The 22,132-nt window shown below is 46.5% G+C and overlaps 1 protein-coding gene across 9 annotated transcripts in view; it reads left to right on the top strand.

Moving 5' to 3' along the window:
* Positions 1-22,132, top strand: part of ST3GAL3 (ST3 beta-galactoside alpha-2,3-sialyltransferase 3) — an 810,547-nt gene that overhangs the window by 241,753 nt on the left and 546,662 nt on the right. For 5 of the 9 annotated variants that reach the window (XM_063939357.1, XM_063939363.1, XM_063939364.1 and 2 more), the window contains exon 2: positions 13,157-13,342. The exons of the other annotated variants lie outside the window; for them this stretch is intronic. The gene's annotated coding sequence lies outside the window, so the exon portion shown is untranslated. The remainder of the gene's footprint in view (positions 1-13,156; positions 13,343-22,132) is intronic. 9 annotated transcript variants of the gene reach the window in all.

Here is a 22,132-nt window from a genome sequence, read left to right on the forward strand (position 1 = left end):
TTCAAGGAGATTCACCTTTCCTCATATTTCAGGATCGAGAGAAAACACATTCATGCTGTAGCAGATTAAAAAATCTAAATGTATTTAAACAATGGTTCAAAATGCGCGTACAACAAAGCAAATGAACCAGCACTTATGACAAATTAGTCCTCCTTCCGACATCCACAGCCAATCCAGAAACAGTACCAGTGATTATTATTTCTGGTACTATTTTTGTAATATAAATACTTTTATATAATAGAGTATTGTATAAGTCCCCCCTCGTGCAGCCAAAACAGCCCTAACCTGTCGGGGCCATGGACCCCACAAGACCTCTGAAGGTATCCTGTGGTGTCTGGCACCAAGATGTTAGTAGCAGGTCGTTTTAGTCCTGTAAGTTGTGAGGTTGGGCCTCCATGGCTTGGACTTGATTTTTCAGCACATTACATATATCTCGATTGTTTAGCTGGGGAATGTTGGAGGCCACGTCAACACCGTGAACTCTTTGTCATGTTCCTCAAACCATTCCAGAGCAATTTTTGCAGAGTGCTGCTGAAAGAGGCCGCTGCCATCAGGAAATACTGTTGCAATGAAGGGGTGTACTTGGTATGCAACAAAGTTTAGGTAGGTGGTACGTGTCAAAGCCAGGAACCAAGGTTTTTCAGCAGAACATTGCCCAGAGTTTCACACTGCCTCCGTTGGCTTGCCTTCTTCCAATAGTGCATCCTGGTGCTATCTCTTACCTAGGTGAATGCCGCACACGCTCCCAGCCATCCACATGATGCAAAAGAAAAGCAGATTCATCAGACCAGGCGCTATCTTCTTCCATTGCTCCATGGTCCAGTTCTGATGCTCAAATGCCCACTGTAGGTGCTTTTGGTGGTTGACATGGGTCAGCATGGGCACTCTGACTGGTCTGCGGTTACCCAGCAAGTTGCGATGCACTGTGTGTTCCGACACCTTTCTATCATAGCCAGCATAACCTTTTTTTAGCAATTTGGTCAGTAGCTCTTCTGTGGGATGGGACCAGACAGGCTAGCCTTCGATCTCCATACACATCAATGAGTCTTGGGCGCCTATGACCCTGTCGGAGGTACACTGGTTATCCTTCCTTGGAACACTTTTGGTAGGTACTAACCACTGCATACTGGGAACATAACACGACAGGACTTGCCGTTTTGGGGATGCTATGACCCTGTTGCCTAGCTTTCACCATCTGGCCTTTGTCAGAGTTGCTCAGAATCTTACACTTGCCCATTGTTCTGCTTCCAACACATGTACTTCAACAACTAAGTGTGCACTTGGTGCCTAATCTATCCAACCCCATGGCAGCTTCACTGGAGCATGACTAAATGTTCTCTGTAAAATGCTACAGAAGGTGTGTGCTCATACATACATACATACATACATACATACATACATGCACACACATATGTAGTAGTTCTGCCAATCATAGTGTAAGTTGACACTTCACACCGTTGCCTTCCCAATGGTCCATGAAACAGACAAACAAAAAACATGTAAATCATCCAGAATAATCTGACATTTCTCACAGGAGTCATTTTGCTGAGTTTTGTTTCACAAGAAAAGGAATTTGGACCTGGGGAGTCTGTTCTGAGCCTTCCACTGGTTGGATTTGGACGATAACATCACAGAGGGGTAGCAATTGGTCTGGGATGCCGAATATAGTGGTTTAGGTCCCCGTCAGACCTCCCGTTGGTTTACACTAGATAGAGCTTTGACACAGGGAGCCTGTTGTGGGCCTTCCACTAGATAGATTGGGATGTAAACTTTAACGAACTGTAATAACTGACAGAAACAACCATAATTCTATGACCTGAAATAAGTGACTGAAATGGAGGAAGGAAGACAAAAATATTGTGTACCCAAAAGCCTTGGAATAGTAACACTGATAACAGAAACTTTATACCCATCTTGAAATGTAAAAGTCATTGTAAAACTGAACAGAAAGGACAGTTGGGGATTAGGGTTACTGACGACACCTCATAAAAAAACAAAAATACACTGAGCAGCCACCTTAAGGGTGTGTTGGAAGAGCTACTAATTATTTTTAAAATGTTGACCATTACATCCAACTCATTGATAATTTAATAACTTGAACATTTAAAATCTGGAAACGCCGGGTACTTCAGCTAGTATGTTATATTTACAATCTGTGCACCATTTTACCATTCCCATCCCTATATTGACAGTTGCTGCTTTGTTTTTTTTGTTTTAATAGGCTTACTTAGCAATTGTGGATGGGATGATCCATGTCTTCTATCATTCCAATGCAGTACAAAAGCCGTCTGGTGCTTACATACTGCTGGAAATGAGCAGGGTACTTGTGTGAAATACTATACAGGTGCAAAACAAGTTTGAAGGAGAATAACTGCACTGCTATGTTTTATTACTTCAACTTTTTGTCCTGTATCAGATCAATTGTGCACACGCTCCATTTTCTTGTAGGCAATGGGTTAAGGGCCCTACACACTTACCGATCCGCCGCCAAGCTGCCCGATGGTGGATACGTCCGACGGGTGACCCGGCGCGGGGGGGGGGGGGAGAGGTGACGGGGGAGTGAAGTTTCTTCACTCCCCCCGTCACCCGGCTCCATAGCACTGCATGCTAATATGGACAATCTCGTCCATATTGGCCTGCATGCATAAGCGACGGGGCACCAACGATTAACGAGCGCGGGGCCGCGCATCGTTAATGGTTGGTGCCTAAACACTGCACGTTTTAAACGAGTTCTCATTCATTAATGAACGAGAACGTTCATATCGTGCATTTTATCTGCCAGTGTGTAGGGCCCATTAGCTAAACAAATCTACCACTTACCAATGTTTTATATAGAGCTTATTATACTAAATGCTAATTGCAAAACTCACAGAATTGTTCAGTATAATATCCAACATAACAAAAAACTGAGAAATGAGAAGAATTTAGCAAGGGAACTAAGATCCCATCCCACAGAATCTGCAATGTACAACAATGAAATGAGCTGGTGATTTCCTGAGAACAGCAGGAGAACAGGGCAGAGAAAATCTATATTTGCAGAAATAGAAAGCCCAGCCGTAAATGCTCCCATGTAGTTTGCTTTTCATTCCACAATCGGGAAACATAACAGGCAACTGTTTTTTTTCATGGGACTGCTGATTTAAGCAATTTTTCCCTTTTAATTATTTCTGGGTAAACAAAAACATTCTTCAAACCTATATAATTATTGTTACTACACTATGGTCTCAATGTCCGTGGCAGTCGTATTATCCGTTATATTCTGTATTTCACACTGTGGGTCTTGCTGCCTCGGTTGAACCTCGGATATAGGCTCACTGTACTAGTGACGGAACAGATCAAAGACGGTGTATAATTAGCAGCATTTGGAAGAACATTAAAGCAGATTTCAATAACTGTCCGAGTCTCTAGATTTTATACATTCAGCACTAAGCATTTCAGGGCTCCGGGATAGGGGATTTCTGCCCAGTCCTCTTCAAGCACCTTTGCATATGGATTATCAAATATTAATACATTATATTGGCCATCAACAGGGTGTGTGTGCGGCGTTCACCTAGGTAAGAGATAGCACCAGGATGCACTATTGGAAGAAGGCAAGCCGACGGAGGCAGTGTGATGCTCTGGGCAATGTTCTGAAAAACCTTGGGTCCTGGCTTTGACACGTACCACCTACCTAAACTTTGTTCCATACCAAGTACACCCCTTAATTGCAACAGTATTTCCTGGTGGTAGCGGGCTCTTTCAGCAGCACTCTGCAAAAATAGCTCTGGAATGGTTTGAGGAACATGACAAAGAGTTCAAGGTGTTGACGTGGCCTCCAACATTCCCCAGCTAAACAATCGAGATATATGTAATGTGCTGAAAAATCAAGTCCAAGCCATGGAGGCCCAACCTCACAACTTACAGGACTAAAACGACCTGCTGCTAACATCTTGGTGCCAGGTACCACAGGATACCTTCAGAGGTCTTGTGGGGTCCATGGCCTCGTTGGGTCTGGGCTGTTTTGGCTGCACGAGGGGGGACCTCTACAATACTGTATTACATAAAAGTATTTATATTACAAAGATAGTACCAGAAATAATAATCACTGTTACCGTTTCTGGATTGGCTATGGATGTCGGAAATGAGGACTAATTTGTCATGAGTGCTGGTTCATTTGCTTTGTCGTACGCGCATTTTGAACCATTGATTAAATACATTTAGTTTTTTTTATCTGCTACAGCATGAATGTGTTTTCTCTCGATCCTGAAATATGAGGAAAGGTGAATCTCCTTGAATGTTGCTGGATTCTGGTTGCACTGTATCACCAGTCGCGGTACGCTTCCATACCTGGATCCGAATGATGTCATGTAACCAGTAGCGTAAAGGCATTCAGGGGCTGTAATGAACTTACTGATGGGACATCGCTCTTGTGTGTGTGAGCCATCCAGGAGTCCTGGCATCGGCCATGTGTGGAAGTTTCCTGGCTCTATGTCACACGCTGCCTATAAATAAATTCTGTTCTATTTCCTGATTTCAGAAACAAACATTAATGTGGGAGTAATGCTGTTCTGGAACCTGAAGGTCACTTATGTTCCCAGGTGCTGTGTTGCTGGGATCAGATGCCATTCTGTTTTTATAGAGCCCAATATTCAGATGTACTACTTCTGTCTAGTCTTTATCATGTTTCCCTGACGTCTGTTATCCATTCTGCTCATAGTCTGCAGCATTGTAAAGGGAATTGTGTTCTAGACAATGAGCATCCACTCATCCAGGCTCATAGGAGCTTACGCTCTAAGGGCCTAATTTATATTTGTACTCTAATGTATTGGCTATGGAACTGCAAATGTTAGTAAGTGAAGCTGCACCCAGAAATGAAAAGAGACGACTACCGGAGCTATAGCAAACTCACCGGGCCTAATTCAGATCTGATCGTAGCAGCAAATTTGTTAGCAGTTGAGCAAAACCATGTGCACTGCAGGGTGGGGCAGATGTAACAAGTGCAGAGAGAGTTAGATTTGGGTGGGGTGTGTTCAAACTGAAATCTAAATTGCAGTGTAAAAATAAAGCAGCCAGTTTTTACCCTGCACAGAAACAATATAACCCACCCAAATCTAACTCTCTTTGCACATGTTATATCTGCTACACCTGCAGTGCAGCATGGTTTTGCCCAACTGCTAACAAATTTGCTGCTGCAATCAACTCAGAATTACCCCCGTCGTGCACTCATTCACAGACTACATCAAAAACGAGCAACAGCTGAGCTAAGGATTGGTGTATGGCTGCGTTGACTGGACACAGCAGCAGCGACTCAGACACCATGTTTTTTTTTCCAGCTGTCCGCAGATACACGCCCAGTAAACGGCCATGTTGTGCCTGCGTTTTCCCAACCACGCCCCATAAACTCCTCTAACACTTTCAAATGGCCACTTCCTGTCCGTGACTTTGCAGCTAAAGCTTCATTGCAAGTGGCATGGAAGCGGCACCTTCGCGCATGCACACTGTGATAGCATCTCATGCACAGTCTACCGATAATCACTCTGTTGCATGATAACCGTGTCATTGCATACAAACATGAATTGGTCCCTAAATGCAACAGTGTGTAGGCCCCATCCACTTGTGCGATATGACCAATTTTTCATCCGATTCCGAGATTTCTGTTTGATGGATCGGATGAAAAGTGTCACATCGCATGTCATTTTTCACCGACTCCGATCCAAGGCGCGTTCCCGTGCTCCTTTGATCGGAGTCGCAGATCGCAGTGGCTGCCATGATTTTTAATTGCAATCGGAGGAAAAGGTGCACATCGGAATGCATTTGTACACAATTGGATGCTATTCATCAGATGTAAATAACACACTCAGTGCCAAATCGTAGTCGCAGGACTCCCGGGAAGGTCGGGGGAAAATCAGATCTGACTTTCAGTTCAGATAAGTCTCGCTAGTGGATGGGGGCCTTGAGATGGAAAGTATCACTTCTCATGTACTATACAGTGGGCACGATTCAATTCAAAGATAGTTGAATAGCGCCGGAAATTAGCTCCTGGGTCTATTCAATGCAGCGCCCTGTGACACCCGATGACGGTATTTCTTCTCGCACCCGTGGTGCGAGCAGAAATCAGGCAGAAGTGCCGGCGTGATGTTGATTTCTGCCCTTAGCACGGCGGAAATGGCATTGCGCCGGGCACTTAAGTTGGAGAATACTGGTTCTCCCGACAAAACACAGTTTAGTCTGGGAGAATGGGCATTCTCTGACTTTTCTCTAACGTCCTAAGTGGATGCTGGGGACTCCGTCAGGACCATGGGGTTTAGCGGCTCCGCAGGAGACAGGGCACAATAATAAAAGCTTTAGGATCAGGTGGTGTGCACTGGCTCCTCCCCCTATGACCCCCCTCCAAGCCTCAGTTAGATTTTTGTGCCCGGCCGAGAAGGGTGCAATCTAGGTGGCTCTCCTGAGCTGCTTAGAATAAAAGTTTAAGTTAGGTTTTTTATTTTCAGTGAGTCCTGCTGGCAACAGGCTCACTGCTACGAGGGACTTAGGGGAGAGAAGTAAACTCACCTGCGTGCAGGATGGATTTGCTTCTTAGGCTACTGGACACCATTAGCTCCAGAGGGAGTCGGAACACAGGTCTCACCCTGGGGTTCGTCCCGGAGCCGTGCCGCCGACCCCCCTTGCAGATGCCGAAGTTGAAGAGGTCCAGAGGTCCAGAAACAGGCGGCAGAAGACTTTCAGTCTTCATAAGGTAGCGCACAGCACTGCAGCTGTGCGCCATTGTTGTCAGCACACTTCATACCAGCGGTCACTGAGGGTGCAGGGCGCTGGGGGGGGCGCCCTGGACAGCAATGTATTATACCTTTTTTATGGCTAAAATACGTCACATATAGCCCTTGAGGCTATATGGATGTATTTAACCCCTGCCAGATCTCACAAACTCCGGGAGAAGAGCCCGCCGTTTTAGGGTCGGGGCCTATTCTCCTCAGCACACGGCGCCATTTTCCTGCTCAGCTCTGCTGTGAGGAAGGCTCCCAGGCTCTCCCCTGCACTGCACTACAGAAACAGGGTTAAATCAGAGAGGGGGGGCACTTATTTGGCGATATGATTACATATGTGAAAATGCTATAAGGGAAAACACTTGTATAAGGGGTTGTCCCTGTATAATTATAGCGTTTTTTGGTGTGTGCTGGCAAACTCTCCCTCTGTCTCCCCAAAGGGCTAGTGGGGTCCTGTCCTCTATCAGAGCATTCCCTGTGTGTGTGCTGTGTGTCGGTACGTGTGTGTCGACATGTAGGAGGACGATGTTGGTGAGGAGGCGGAGCAAATTGCCTGTATTGGTGATGTCACTCTCTAGGGAGTCGACACCGGAATGGATGGCTTATTTAGGAATTACGTGATAATGTCAACACGATGCAAGGTCGGTTGACGACATGAGACGGCCGGCAAACAAATTAGTACCTGTCCAGGCGTCTCAGACACCGTCAGGGGCTTGTAAAAACGCCCATTTACCTCAGTTGGTCGACACAGACACAGACACGGACACTGACTTCAGTGTCGACGGTGAAGAAACAAACGTATTTTCCTTTAGGGCCACACGTTACATGTTAAGGGCAATGAAGGAGGTGTTACATATTTCTGATACTACAAGTACCACAAATAAGGGTATTATGTAGGGTGGGAATAATCTACTTGTAGTTTTTCCTGAATCAGATAAATTAAAGTGTGTGATGATACGTGGGTTTCCTCCGATAGAAAATTATTGGAGGTATACCCTTTCCCGCCAGAAGTGAGGGCGAGTTGGGAAACACACCTTAGAGTGGATAAGGCGCTCACACGCTTATAAGAACAAGTGGCGTTACCGTCTCCAGATACGGCCGCCCTCAAAGAGCCAGCTGATAGGAAGCTGAAAAATATCCTAAAAAGTATATACACACATACTGGTGTTATACTACGACCAGCAATCGCCTCAGCCTGAATGTGCAGCGCTGGGGGGGCTTGGTCGGATTTCCTGACTGAAAATATTGATACCCTTGACAGGAACAATATTTTATTGACTATAGAGCATTTTAAGGATGCATTTCTATATATGCGAGATGCGCATTCTGGCATCAAGAGTAGATGTGATGTCCATATCTGCCAGACGATGTTTATAGACATGACAGTGGTCAGGTGATGCAGATTCCAGACGGCACATGGAAGTATTGCCGTATAAAGGGGCGGTCCATCGGACCTGGTGGCCATGGCAACAGCTGGAAAATCCACTTTTGTTACCCCAAGTCACATCTCAGCAGAAAAGGACACAGTCTTTTCAGTCTCAGTCCTTTCGTACCCATAAAGGCAGGCGGGCAAAAGGCCAGTCATATCTGCCCAGGGTTAGAGGAAAGGGAAGAAGACTGCAGCAGGCAGCCCATTCCCAGGAACAGAAGTCCTCCACAGCTTCTGCCAAGTCCGCAGCATGACGCTGGGGCCATACAAGCGGACTCAGGTGCGGTGGGGGGTCATCTCAAGAGTTTCAGCACGCAGTGGGCTCACTCGCAAGTGGACTCCTGGATCCTACACGTAGTATCCCAGGTGTACATTGGAAATTCGAGACGTCTTCCCCTCACAAGTTCCTGAAGTCTGCTTTACCAACGTCTCCCTCCGACAGGGAGGCAGTATTGGGAAAAAAATTCACAGGCTGTATTCCCAGCAGGTGATAATCAAAGTACCCCTCCTACAACAAGGGAAGGGGTATTATTCCACACTATATTGTGGTACTGAAGCCAAACGGCTCGGTGAGATCTAAAAGATTTGAACAATTACATACAAGGGTTCAAATCAAGATGGAGTCACTCAGAGCAGTGATAGCGAACCAGGACGATATGGTGTCACTGGATATCAGAGACGCTTACCTACATGTCCAAATTTTGCCCTTCTCACCAAGGGTATCTCAGGTTCGTGGTACAGAACTGTCACTATCAGTTCAGACGCTGCCGTTTGGATTGTCCACGGCACCCCGGGTCTTTACCATGGTAATGGCCGAAATGATGATTCTTCCTAAAAGAAATATGGACGCTTTCCTGATAAGGGCAAGGTCCAGAGAACAGTTGGCGGTCGGAGTAGCACTATCTCAAGTAGTTCTACGACAGCACGAGTGGATTCTAAATATTCCAAAATCGCAGCTTTTTCCGACGACACGTCTAATGTTCCTAGGAATGATTCTGGACACAGTCCAGAAAAGGATGTTTTCTCCCGGAGAAGAAGGCCAGGGAGTTATCCGAGCTAGTCAGGAACCTCCTAAAACCAGGAAAAGTATCAGTGCATCATTGCACAAGGGTCCTGTGAAAAATGGTGGTTTCTTACAAAGCGATCCCATTCGGTAGATTTCACGCAAGAACCTTTCAGTGGAATCTGCTGGGAAAATGGTCCGGATCGCATCTTCAGATGCATCAGCGGATAACCCTGTCTCCAAGGACAAGGGTGTTTTCTTCTGCGGTGGCTGCAGAGTGCTCATCTATGAAAGGGCCGCAGATTCGACATTCAGGACTGGGTCCTGGTGACCACGGATGCCAGCCTGAGTGGCTGGGGAGCAGTCACACAAGGAAAAAATTTCCAGGGAGTGTGATCAAGTCTGGAGACTTCTCTCCACATAAATATACTGGAGCTAAGGGCAATTTACAAGGCTCTAAGCTTAGCAAGACCTCTGCTTCAAGGTCAGCCGGTATTGATCCAGTGGGACAACATCACGGCAGTCGCCCACGTAAACAGACAGGGCGGCACATGAAGCAGGAGGGAAATGGCAGAAACTGCAAGGATTCTTCGCTGGGCGAAAAATCATGTGATAACACTCTCAGCAGTGTTAATTCCGGGAGTGGAAAACTGGGAAGCAGACTTCCTCAGCAGGCATAACCTCCACCCGGGAGAGTGGGGACTTCAGCGGGAAGTCTTCCACATGATTGTAAACCGTTGGGAAAAACCAAAGGTGGACATGTTGGCGTCCCGCCTGAACAAAAAACTAGACAAATATTGCGCCAGGTCAAGGGACCCTCAGGCAATAGCGGTGGACGCTCTGGTAACACTGTGGGTGTACCAGTCAGGGTATGTGTTCCCTCCTATGCATCTCATACCAAAAGTACTGAGAATCATAAGAAGGAGATGAGTAAGAACGATACTCGTGGTTCCGGATGGGTCAAGAAGGACTTGGTACCCGGAACTTCAAGAGATGCTCACGGAAGAACCGTGGCCTCTACCTTTAAGAAAGGACCTGCTCCAGCAGGGGCCTTGTCTGTTCCAAGACTTACCGCGGCTGCGTTTGACGGCATGGCAGTTGAACGCCGGATCCTGAAAGGGCATTCCAGATGAAGTCATCCCTACCCTGGTCGAAGCCAGGAAGGATGTAACCGCAAAACATTTTCACCGCATTTGGCGAAAATATGTTGCGTGGTGTGAGGCCAAGAAGGTCCCTACAGAGGAATTCCAACTGGGTCGTTCCTACATTTCCTGAAAACAGGACTGTCTATGGGCCTAAAATTAGGGTCCATTAAGGTTCAAATTTCGACCCTGTCGAATTTCTTCCAGAAAGAACTGGCTTCAGTGCCTGAAGTTCAGACGTTTGTAAAAGGGGTACTGCATATACAGCCTCCTTTTGTGCCCCCAGTGGCACCTTGGGATCTCAATGTTGTTTTGAGTTTCCTAAAGTCACATTGGTTTGATCCACTCACCACTGTGGAATTAAAATATTTCACATGGAAGGTGAAGATTCTATTAGCCCTGGCTTCAGCCAGGCGTGTGTCAGAATGGGCGGCTTTATCATATAAAAGCCCTTACTTAATTTTTCATTCTGACAGGGCAGAATTGAGGACTCGTCCTCAATTTCTCCTTAAGGTGTTTTCTGTTTTTCACATGAACCAACCTATTGTGGTACCTGCGGCTACTAGGGACTTGGAGGACTCCAAGTTACTTGACGTTGTCAGGGCCCTGAAAATATATGTTTCCAGGACGACTGGAGTCAGAAAATCTGACTCGCTGTTTAGTCTGTATGCACCCAACAAGATGGGTGTTCCTGCTTCTAAACAGACGATTGCTCGCTGGATTTGTAGTACAATTCAGCTTGCACATTCTGTGGCAGGCTTGCCACAGCCAAAATCAGTAAAAGCCCATTCCACAAGGAAGTGGGCTCATCTTGGGCGGCTGCCCGAGGGGTCTCGGCTTTACAACTTTGCCGAGCTGCTACTTGGTCAGGGGCACACCCTGACTGAGGAGGACCTGGAGTTCTCTCATTCGGTGCTGCAGAGTCATCCGCACTCTCCCGCCCGTTTGGGAGCTTTGGTATAATCCCCATGGTCCTGACGGAGTCCCCAGCATCCACTTAGGACGTTAGAGAAAATAAGAATTTACTTACCGATAATTCTATTTCTCGTAGTCCGTAGTGGATGCTGGGCGCCCATCCCAAGTACGGATTGTCTGCAATACTTGTACATAGTTATTGTTACAAAAATCGGGTTATTCTTGTTGTGAGCCATCTTTTCAGAGGCTCCTTCGTTGTTATCATACTGTTAACTGGGTTCAGATCACAGGTTGTACGGTGTGATTGGTGTGGCTGGTATGAGTCTTACCCGGGATTCAATATCCTTCCTTATTATGCACGCTCGTCCGGGCACAGTATCCTAACTGAGGCTTGGAGGGGGGTCATAGGGGGAGGAGCCAGTGCACACCACCTGATCCTAAAGCTTTTATTATTGTGCCCTGTCTCCTGCGGAGCCGCTAAACCCCATGGTCCTGACGGAGTCCCCAGCATCCACTACGGACTACGAGAAATAGAATTATCGGTAAGTAAATTCTTATTATTACTGCGCTCTATTGAATAGCCCCGGGAGCTAATTCCCTGCACTATTTAACTGTCTTTGAATTGAATTGTGCCCTTTATAGGCTATTTCCGTGCATAAGAGTATATTATGTGTATAAAGAGTGAGCTTTGTTTCATTTATCATACATTTCATTGCTGGAATGTTTTGTCAAGTCAGATAACTATTGCTAAAATCTACAGTAATATATATGGTGTGACTTTCCTCTGGAGACTGCAGTGGACTCTAGTTAGCGTATGGTAAATCGGTCCATTTGGACCAAATGCAAGTCTTTGTTTATTTTGTGCCATCCATTCCTGAGAGTTGGGATCTGCCGGGCACCCCCGTGTTCTTGCCATGCTCACCTTGGCCAAGATAAGCATTTTACATCTGCCTATATAAGCCCATAATGTGTATATCATTTTGCAATATGGGTTGTCTTCAGTTTGCCGGCTGTTGGGATCCCGGCGTACAGTATACCGGCGCCGGAATCCCGACACCCGGCATACCGACACCTTTTCTCCCTCTTGGGGGTCTACATTCCCCCTGAAGGGAGAATAAATAGCGTGGCGTGCCACCGTGCCCGCAAAGGGCTCATTTGCGCTCGCCCAGCTGTCGGTATGCCGGCGGTCGGGATTCCGGCGCCGGTATGCTGGCCGCCGGCATACCATACTACACCCTTGCAATATATATGTTTAGATTTTGGAGCCATTAAATTCTCATTGTGTCCTTAAGATGACTCTCACAAGTATCCATACAAGCAGTTTATGAAGCTTTGAAATCATTGTTTTATGTACGCAGTACAAGCATTTGCTTTACAATATAAATGTTACTTCCCATGGTGCACTGGTTCTGCATTGTTGCACTGGTTCTGCATTGTTGCACTGTTTCTGTATTGGTGTTTCTGAAAGTAAACTGAATATTTAATACGTTTACTACAGTATCTCTGGTACGTTTGACAGCAGCTCGCCTCAGGTACCTTCAACTGATTGTACACAAAGTTGCTTAAGATAGTTTACTTTGAGGCGTAATGCTAATATTTCTTAGGGAGGCAGTATATCTGTTTCCAGTTGTACAATAATGTATGAAACTGTAAAGTTTTTGTATCTGACCCTTCCGGGGCCGGCAACAGCAAACTTGGGGCCTGGTAAACCTATATCTCTGGGGCCCTGCAATCCTCCTTGGACCCCCCCCCCCCCCCTTTTAAAGCAGATGCCGTTTTTAAATAAATAGTGTGTATGTATGTATGTATGTATGTATGTATAAATAAATATATATAAAAAATAAAAATATAAATATATATATATAAAATCACAAACTGTATGCAGGGGACTCACCATAGTCCGTGTATCTCTTCTCTGTAGGGTACTGAATTGGACCTGTGTGGAGCCTTCGACTCAGATTGTCAGTGAGTCTGGTGGGTGGTTTTCCTGCTGGGCCGCCCGGCTCTTCGGTGGTGGTGTCAGGGACAGACGGGGAAGTGTCAGCGCAGCGACATGCATAATGACGGCAATACAGCACGGAGTACAGGAACTGGACCAAGTTACGGGGTAAAAGAAGGCGGGAGGGGTTTGGGGGCCTGTTATTATTTTCTTACTTATAAGCATTATTAGGTGGTGCGGTCCTGTTTTTTGTGGGTGTGGTATTGAAAGTCGACAGTAACTAGGTCGACAATGTCTAGGTCGACCACTATTGGTCGACAGTAACTAGGTCGACAGGGTGTCTAGGTTGACAGGGTCTTTAGGTCGACATGCTCTAGGTCGACAGGTCAAAAGGTCGACATGAGATTTTAATGTTATTTTGGTGTCGTTTTCTTCGTAGAGTGACCGGGAACCCCAATTAGTGCACCGCGTCCCCTCCCATGGCTCGCTTCGCTCGCCATGCTTCGGGCATGGTGCCTTCGCTTCGCTCGGCACAGATTACCGTTCCAATCGTAGTCCACGTGGATCGTTAAGTATGAAAAGGTTCAAAAAAAGAAAAAAATTGTGAAAAACTCATGTCGACCTTTTGACCTGTCGACCTAGAACATGTCAACCTAAAGACCCTGTCGACCTAGACACCCTGTCGACCTGGTTACTGTCGACCAATAGTGGTCGACCTAGACATTGTCGACCTAGTTACTGTCGACTTTCAATCCGGATCCCGTTTTTTGTGCCCCTTATCCTTAGGGCCCCCTGAACCTTGGGGTCCTGTACGGGTGTCCCCTTTGTCCGCCATGTCTGTGAAGAGCATCACAGTGACTGCTAGATAATGTGGACAATATTATAGTGATTACCATAAAATGCAGAGACTATTATATTGAGCACCATATATTTATTTATTTATTAGCAGTTTCTTATATAGCACAGCATATTCCGTTGCGCTTTACAATTAGAACAACAGTTATAAAACAAAACTGGGCAAAGACACAGACAGACATAGAGGTAGGAAGGCCCTGCTCGCAAGCTTACAATCTATAGGGAAATAGGCATTGATACACAAGGATAGTTGATGTCTATTGCATAATGGTCCACCAGATTGCTAGGTTCTTAATGGGTTGTATGATATGATCACCCAGCAATGTTGGAAGACAGAATATGTGAGGGTATGTGGACTGTACAGAGAGGATGTAATTGGATAGGGAAGCACTGTAGGTTATGTGGGTGGGTCTGGAATTTGGTAGGCTTGTCTGAAGAGGTGAGTTTTCAGGGAACGTTTAAAGGTTTGGAGACTAGAGGAGAGTCTTATTGTGTGTGGGAGGGCATTCCACAGAGTGGGTGAAGCGCAGGTAAAGTCCTGTAATTTTGAGTGGGAACAGGTAATACATGTGGATGAGAGATGCAGATCTTGGCAGAGCGGAGAGGCCTGGTAGGGAGATATTTTGAGATGTATAAACCAGAGAGCATCAGTGACCTCCATATAATACAGAGAACATCGCAGTGACCTCTACATAATGTAGAGAGCATTGCAATTACAGCCAAATAATACAGAGAGCATCGCATAGAGCATTGTAGTGGCTCCATATAATGCAGAGAGCATTGCCGCTACGACCATAAAAGACAGGAGAGCATCGCAGTAACCACAATATAATATAGGGAACAATTCTGTAATACTGTATACAGAGAATTACATCCAGTATACAGTATTATAGAAGAGTTGTGGTGCAGCTGTCAGTGATATATACGGAGAATGACATGCTTCACAAAGGATTACACAAGTGGTACTGTGCAGCAGTCAGTGACATATACTGAGACCTACATGCTTTACAAAGGTTTACACAAGTGGTACTGTGCAGCAGTCAGTGACATACACTGAGACTTACATGCTTTACAAAGGATTACACAAGTGGTACTGTGCTGCTGTCAGTGACATATATGGAGACTTACATGCTTTACAAAGGATTACACAAGTGGTACTGTGCAGCAGTCAGTGACATATACTGAGAATTACATGCTTTACAAAGGATTACACAAGTGGTACTGTGCAGCTGTCAGTGACATACACTGAGACTTACATGCTTTACAAAGGATTACACAAGTGGTACTGTGCTGCTGTCAGTGACATATATGGAGACTTACATGCTTTACAAAGGATTACACAAGTGGTACTGTGCAGCTGTCAGTGACATATATGGAGACTTACATGCTTTACAAAGGATTACACAAGTGGTACTGTGCAGCAGTCAGTGACATATACGGAGAATTACATGCTTTACAAAGGATTACACAAGTGGTACTGTGCAGCTGTCAGTGACATACACTGAGACTTACATGCTTTACAAAGGATTACACAAGTGGTACTGTGCAGCAGTCAGTGACATATACTGAGACTTACATGCTTCACAAAGGATTACACAAGTGGTACTGTGCAGCAGTCAGTGACATATACTGAGACTTACATGCTTTACAAAGGATTACACAAGTGGTACTGTGCAGCAGTCAGTGACATATACTGAGACCTACATGCTTTACAAAGGTTTACACAAGTGGTACTGTGCAGCAGTCAGTGACATATACTGAGAATTACATGCTTTACAAAGGATTACACAAGTGGTACTGTGCAGCTGTCAGTGACATACACTGAGACTTACATGCTTTACAAAGGATTACACAAGTGGTACTGTGCTGCTGTCAGTGACATATGGAGACTTACATGCTTTACAAAGGATTACACAAGTGTTACTGTGCAGCTGTCAGTGACATATATGGAGACTTACATGCTTTACAAAGGATTACACAAGTGGTACTGTGCAGCAGTCAGTGACATATACGGAGAATTACATGCTTTACAAAGGATTACACAAGTGGTACTGTGCAGCAGTCAGTGACATATACTGAGACTTACATGCTTTACAAAGGATTACACAAGTGGTACTGTGCAGCAGACAGTGACATATACTGAGACCTACATGCTTTACAAAGGATTACACAAGTGGTACTGTGCAGCAGTCAGTGCCATATACTGAAAATTACATCCACTATACAGGAATATAGAAGTGTTATGTATATGAGTAATTATTGCAGCTGGACTGTTGGTTACGGGATGCAGTTGATATGTCAGCGGTCGAGATCCCGGCGGTCAGGATACCGACGCCAAAATCCCATCTGCTGACAATACCACCAACCGGAATGCCATCTAACAGCGGCTGTTCCCACTTGTGGGTGTCCACGACACCTATAGAGTGGGAATAGAACCTTTGGCAAGTGCAGCGAGCCACAGAGCCCGCAAGGGGCTCCGTTGTGCTCGCCGCTCCGCCGGCATTCTTGCGGCCAGGATCCCGGGTTCGGTATGCTGACCTCCGGGATCCCGACTGCCAGCATATCAGCCCCAACCTGTGAGTTATAGCTCCCAGCTCAGGGTCTGCAAAAATAAAAGAGCAACAATGTAATTTGAGTGACAAGCTGCAGAAATTAACCCTTTCTGTGACTGCTGCACAGGGATCACACAACCTCTATTCATAGGGCTGAATTCAATTAGGGGAGATGTTCTCGCCCCACAAGTGCAGGTATATACCGCACTTACCATACCATTTGGATTCTCAGATATTTTCTTGGAATACACCATATATACATAGAAACATAACATTTTACAGCAGATAAGAATTACATGGCTCATACAGTCTGCCCTTTAGGGTTAAGGTACTAGGGATAGTTTAGGGGTCGGCATCAGCCAACCCCTAAATAAGCAATGCGGGTAAAATACTGTACAAGCTAAAACATGGAAAGGAGGGGAATAGGGGTATCGGTGACCACTGGTGTAATAATATATATTTCTCTATCGTCCTAGTGGATGCTGGGGTTCCTGAAAGGACCATGGGGAATAGCGGCTCCGCAGGAGACAGGGCACAAAAAGTAAAGCTTTAGGATCAGGTGGTGTGCACTGGCTCCTCCCCCTATGACCCTCCTCCAAGCCTCAGTTAGATTTTTGTGCCCGGCCGAGAAGGGTGCAATCTAGGTGGCTCTCCTAAAGAGCTGCTTAGAAAAGTTTAGCTTAGGTTTTTTATTTTACAGTGAGTCCTGCTGGCAACAGGATCACTGCAACGAGGGACTTAGGGGAGAAGAAGTGAACTCACCTGCGTGCAGGATGGATTGGCTTCTTTGGCTACTGGACATTAGCTCCAGAGGGACGATCACAGGTACAGCCTGGATGGTCACCGGAGCCTCGCCGCCGGCCCCCTTGCAGATGCTGAAACAAGAAGAAGGTCCAGAATCGGCGGCATGAAGACTCCTCAGTCTTCTTAAGGTAGCGCACAGCACTGCAGCTGTGCGCCATTTCCTCTCAGCACACTTCACACGGCAGTCACTGAGGGTGCAGGGCGCTGGAAGGGGGGCGCCCTGGGAGGCAATGAAAACCTATTTATGGCTAAAAATACCTCACATATAGCCTCCGGGGGCTATATGGAGATATTTAACCCCTGCCAGAATCCGTTAAGAGCGGGAGACGAGGCCGCCGAAAAAGGGGCGGGGCCTATCTCCTCAGCACACAGCGCCATTTTCCCTCACAGAAAGGCTGGAGGGAAGGCTCCCAGGCTCTCCCCTGCACTGCACTACAGAAACAGGGTTAAAACAGAGAGGGGGGGCACTAATTTGGCGATAGAAATATATATAAAAAGATGCTATAAGGGAAAACACTTATATAAGGTTGTCCCTATATAATTATAGCGTTTTTGGTGTGTGCTGGCAAACTCTCCCTCTGTCTCTCCAAAGGGCTAGTAGGTCCTGTCCTCTATCAGAGCATTCCCTGTGTGTGTGCTGTGTGTCGGTACGTGTGTGTCGACATGTATGAGGACGATGTTGGTGAGGAGGCGGAGCAATTGCCTGTAATGGTGATGTCACTCTCTAGGGAGTCGACACCGGAATGGATGGCTTATTTAGGGAATTACGTGATAATGTCAACACGCGGCAAGGTCGGTTGACGACATGAGACGGCCGACAAACAATTCGTACCGGTCCAGACGTCTCAAAAACACCGTCAGGGGTTTTAAAACGCCCGTTTACTTTAGTCGGTCGACACAGACACAGACAGGGACACTGAATCCAGTGTCGACGGTGAATAAACAAACGTATTCCTTATTAGGGCCACACGTTAAGGGCAATGAAGGAGGTGTTACATATTTCTGATACTACAAGTACCACAAAAGAGGGTATTATGTGGGAGGTGAAAAAACTACCGTAGTTTTTCCTGAATCAGATAAATTAAATGAAGTGTGTGATGATGCGTGGGTTCCCCCCGATAGAAAATATGGGCGGTATACCCTTTCCCGCCAGAAGTTAGGGCGCGTTGGGAAACACCCCTTAGGGTGGATAAGGCGCTCACACGCTTATCAGAACAAGTGGCGGTACCGTCTATAGATAGGGCCGTCCTCAAGGAGCCAGCTGACAGGAGGCTGGAAAATATCATAAAAAGTATATACACACATACTGGTGTTATACTGCGACCAGCGATCGCCTCAGCCTGGATGTGCAGAGCTGGGGTGGCTTGGTCGGATTCCCTGACTAAAAATATTGATACCCTTGACAGGGACAGTATTTTATTGACTATAGAGCATTTAAAGGATGCATTTCTATATATGCGAGATGCACAGAGGGATATTTGCACTCTGGCATCAAGAGTAAGTGCGATGTCCATATCTGCCAGAAGATGTTTATGGACACGACAGTGGTCAGGTGATGCAGATTCCAAACGGCACAAAGGTGTATTGCCGTATAAAGGAAGAGGAGTTATTTGGGGTCGGTCCATCGGACCTGGTGGCCAGGACAACTGCTGGAAAATCCACCGTTTTTTACCCTAAGTCACATCTCTGCAGAAAAAGACACCGTCTTTTCAGCTTCAGTCCTTTCGTCCCTATAAGAGTCATATCTGCCCAGGGATAGAGGAAAGGGAAGAAGACTGCAGCAGGCAGCCCATTCCCAGGAACAGAAGCGTTCCACCGCTTCTGACAAGCTCTCAGCATGACGCTGAGACCGTACAGGACCCCTGGATCCTACAAGTAGTATCCCAGGGGTACAGATTGGAATGTCGAGACGTTTCCCCTGCGCAGGCTCCTGAAGTCTGCTTTACCAAGGTCTCCCTCCGACAAGGAGGCAGTATGGGAAACAATTCACGAGCTGTATTCCCAGCAGGTGATAATTAAATTACCCCTCCTACAACAAGAAAAGGGGTATTATTCCACACTATATTGTGGTACTGAAGCCAGAAGGCTAGGTGAGACCTATTCTAAATCTAAAAAAATTTGAACACTTACAAAGGTTCAAATCAAGATGGAGTCACTCAGAGCAGTGATAACGAACCGGGAAGAAGGGGACTATATGGTGTCCCGAGACATCAGGGATGCTTACCTCCATGTCCCAAATTTGCCCTTATCACTAAGGATACCTCAGGTTCGTGGTACAGAACTGTTACTATCAGTTTCAGACGCTGCCGTTTGGATTGTCCACGGCACCCCGGGTCTTTACCAAGGTAATGGCCGAAATGATGGTTCTTCTTCGAAGAAAAGGCGTCTTAATTATCCCTTACTTGGACGATCTCCTGATAAGGGCAAAGTCCAGGGAACAGTTGGAGGTCGGAGTAGCACTATCTCGGATACTGTTACAACAGCAGGGGTGGATTCTAAATATTCCAAAATCGCAGCTGATCCCGACAACAAGTCTCCTGTGCTTAGGGATGATTCTGGACACAGTCCAGAAAAAGGTGTTTCTCCCGGAAGAGAAAGCCAGGGAGTTATCCGAGCTAGTCAGGAACCTCCTAAAATCAGTGCATCATTGCACAAGGGCCGTGGTAAAAAAATGGTGACTTCCTTCGAAGCAATTCCAGTCGGCAGATTTCATGCAAGAACTTTTCAGTGGGATCTGCTGGACAAATGGTCCGGATCGCATCTTCAGATGCATCAGCGGATAACCCTATATCCAAGGACAAGGGTGTCTCTCCTGTGGTGGTTACAGAGTGCTCATCTTCTAGAGGGCCGCAGATTCGGCATTCAGTTTTGGATGTTGGTGACCACGGAGGCCAGCCCGAGAGGCTGGGGAGCAGTCACACAAGGAAAAAATTTCCAGGGAGTGTGATCAAGTCTGGAGACTTTTCTCCACATAAATATAGCTAAGGGTAAATTTATAATGCTCTAAGCTTAGCAAGACCTCTGCTTCAAGGTCAGCCGGTATTGATCCAGTGGGATAAAACATCACGGCAGTCGCCCACGTAAATAGACAGGGCGGCACAAGAAGCAGGAGGGCAGTGGCAAAAACTGCAAGGACTTTTCGCTGGGCGGAAAATCATGTGATAGCACTGTCAGCAGTGTTTCATTCCGGGAATGGAAACTGGGAAGCAGACTTCCTCAGTAGGCACGACCTCCACCCGGCAGAGTGGGAACTTCATGGGGAAGTTTTCCATATGATTGTAAACCGTTGGGAATTACCAAAGGTGGACATGATGGCGTCCCGTCTGAACAAAAAACGGGACAGGTATTGCGCCAGGTTAAGAGACCCTCAGGCAATAGCTGTGGACGTTCTGGTAACACCGTGGGTGTACCAGTCGGTGTATGTGTTCCATCCTCTGCTTTTCATACCTAAGGTACTGAGAATTATAAGACGTAGAGGAGTAAGAACTATACTCATGGCTCCGGATTGGCCAAGAAGGACTTGGTACCCGGAACTTCAAGAGATGCTCACAGAGGACTTATGGCCTCTGCCGCTAAGAAGGGACTTGTTTCAGCAAGTACCATGTCTGTTCCAAGACTTACCGCAGCTGCGTTTGACGGCATGGCGGTGGAACGCCGGATCCTAAGGGAAAAGGCATTCAGGAAGAGGTCATTCCTACCCTGGTCAAAGCCAGAAAGGAGGTGACCGCACAACATTATCACCACATGTAGCGAAAATATGTTGCATGGTGTGAGGCCAGAAAGGCCCCACGAAGAAATTTCAACTCGGTCGATTCCTGCATTTCCTGCAAACAGGAGTGTCTATGGGCCTCAAATTGGGGTCCATTAAGGTTCAAATTTCGGCCCTGTCGATTTTTCTTCCAGAAAGAATTGGCTTCAGTTCCTGAAGTCCAGAAGTTTGTCAAGGGAGTATTGCATATACAACCCCCTTTTGTGCCTCCAGTGGCACTGTGGGATCTCAACGTAGTTCTGGGATTCCTCAAAACACATTGGTTTAAAACCAGTCAAATCTGTGGATTTGAAGCATCTCACATGAAAAGTGAACATGCTCTTGGACCTGGCCTGGACCAGGCGAGTGTCAAATTGGTGGTTTTTTTCTCAAAAAAGCCCATATCTGTTTGTCCATTCGGACAGGGCAGAGCTGCGGACTCGTCCCCAGTTCTCTCCCTAAGGTGGTGTCAGTGTTTCACCTGAACCAGCTTATTGTGGTGTCTTGCGCCTACTAGGGACTTGGAGGACTCCAAGTTGCTAGATGTGGTCAGGGCCCTGAAAATATAGGTTCCAGGACGGCTGGAGTCAGGAAAACTGACTTGCTGTTATCCTGTATGCACCCAACAAACTGGGTGCTCTTGCTTCTAAGCAGACTTTTGCTAGTTGGATGTGTAATACAATTCAGCTTGCACATTCTGTGGCAGGCCTGCCACAGCCAAAATATGTAAATGCCCATTCCACAAGGAAGGTGGGCTCATCTTGGGCGGCTGCCCGAGGGGTCTCGGCTTTACAACTTTGCCGAGCGGCTATTTAGTCAGGGGCAAACACGTTTGTAAAATCCTACAAATTTGATAACCTGGCTAAGGAGGACCTGGAGTTCTCTCATTCGGTGCTGCAGAGTCATCCGCACTCTCCCGCCCGTTTGGGAGCTTTGGTATAATCCCCATGGTCCTTTCAGGAACCCCAGCATCCACTAGGACGATAGAGAAAATAAGAA

This window comes from Pseudophryne corroboree, chromosome 9 (assembly GCF_028390025.1).
Source record: "Pseudophryne corroboree isolate aPseCor3 chromosome 9, aPseCor3.hap2, whole genome shotgun sequence".
In the NCBI taxonomy this organism is placed as follows: Eukaryota; Metazoa; Chordata; class Amphibia; order Anura; family Myobatrachidae; genus Pseudophryne; species Pseudophryne corroboree.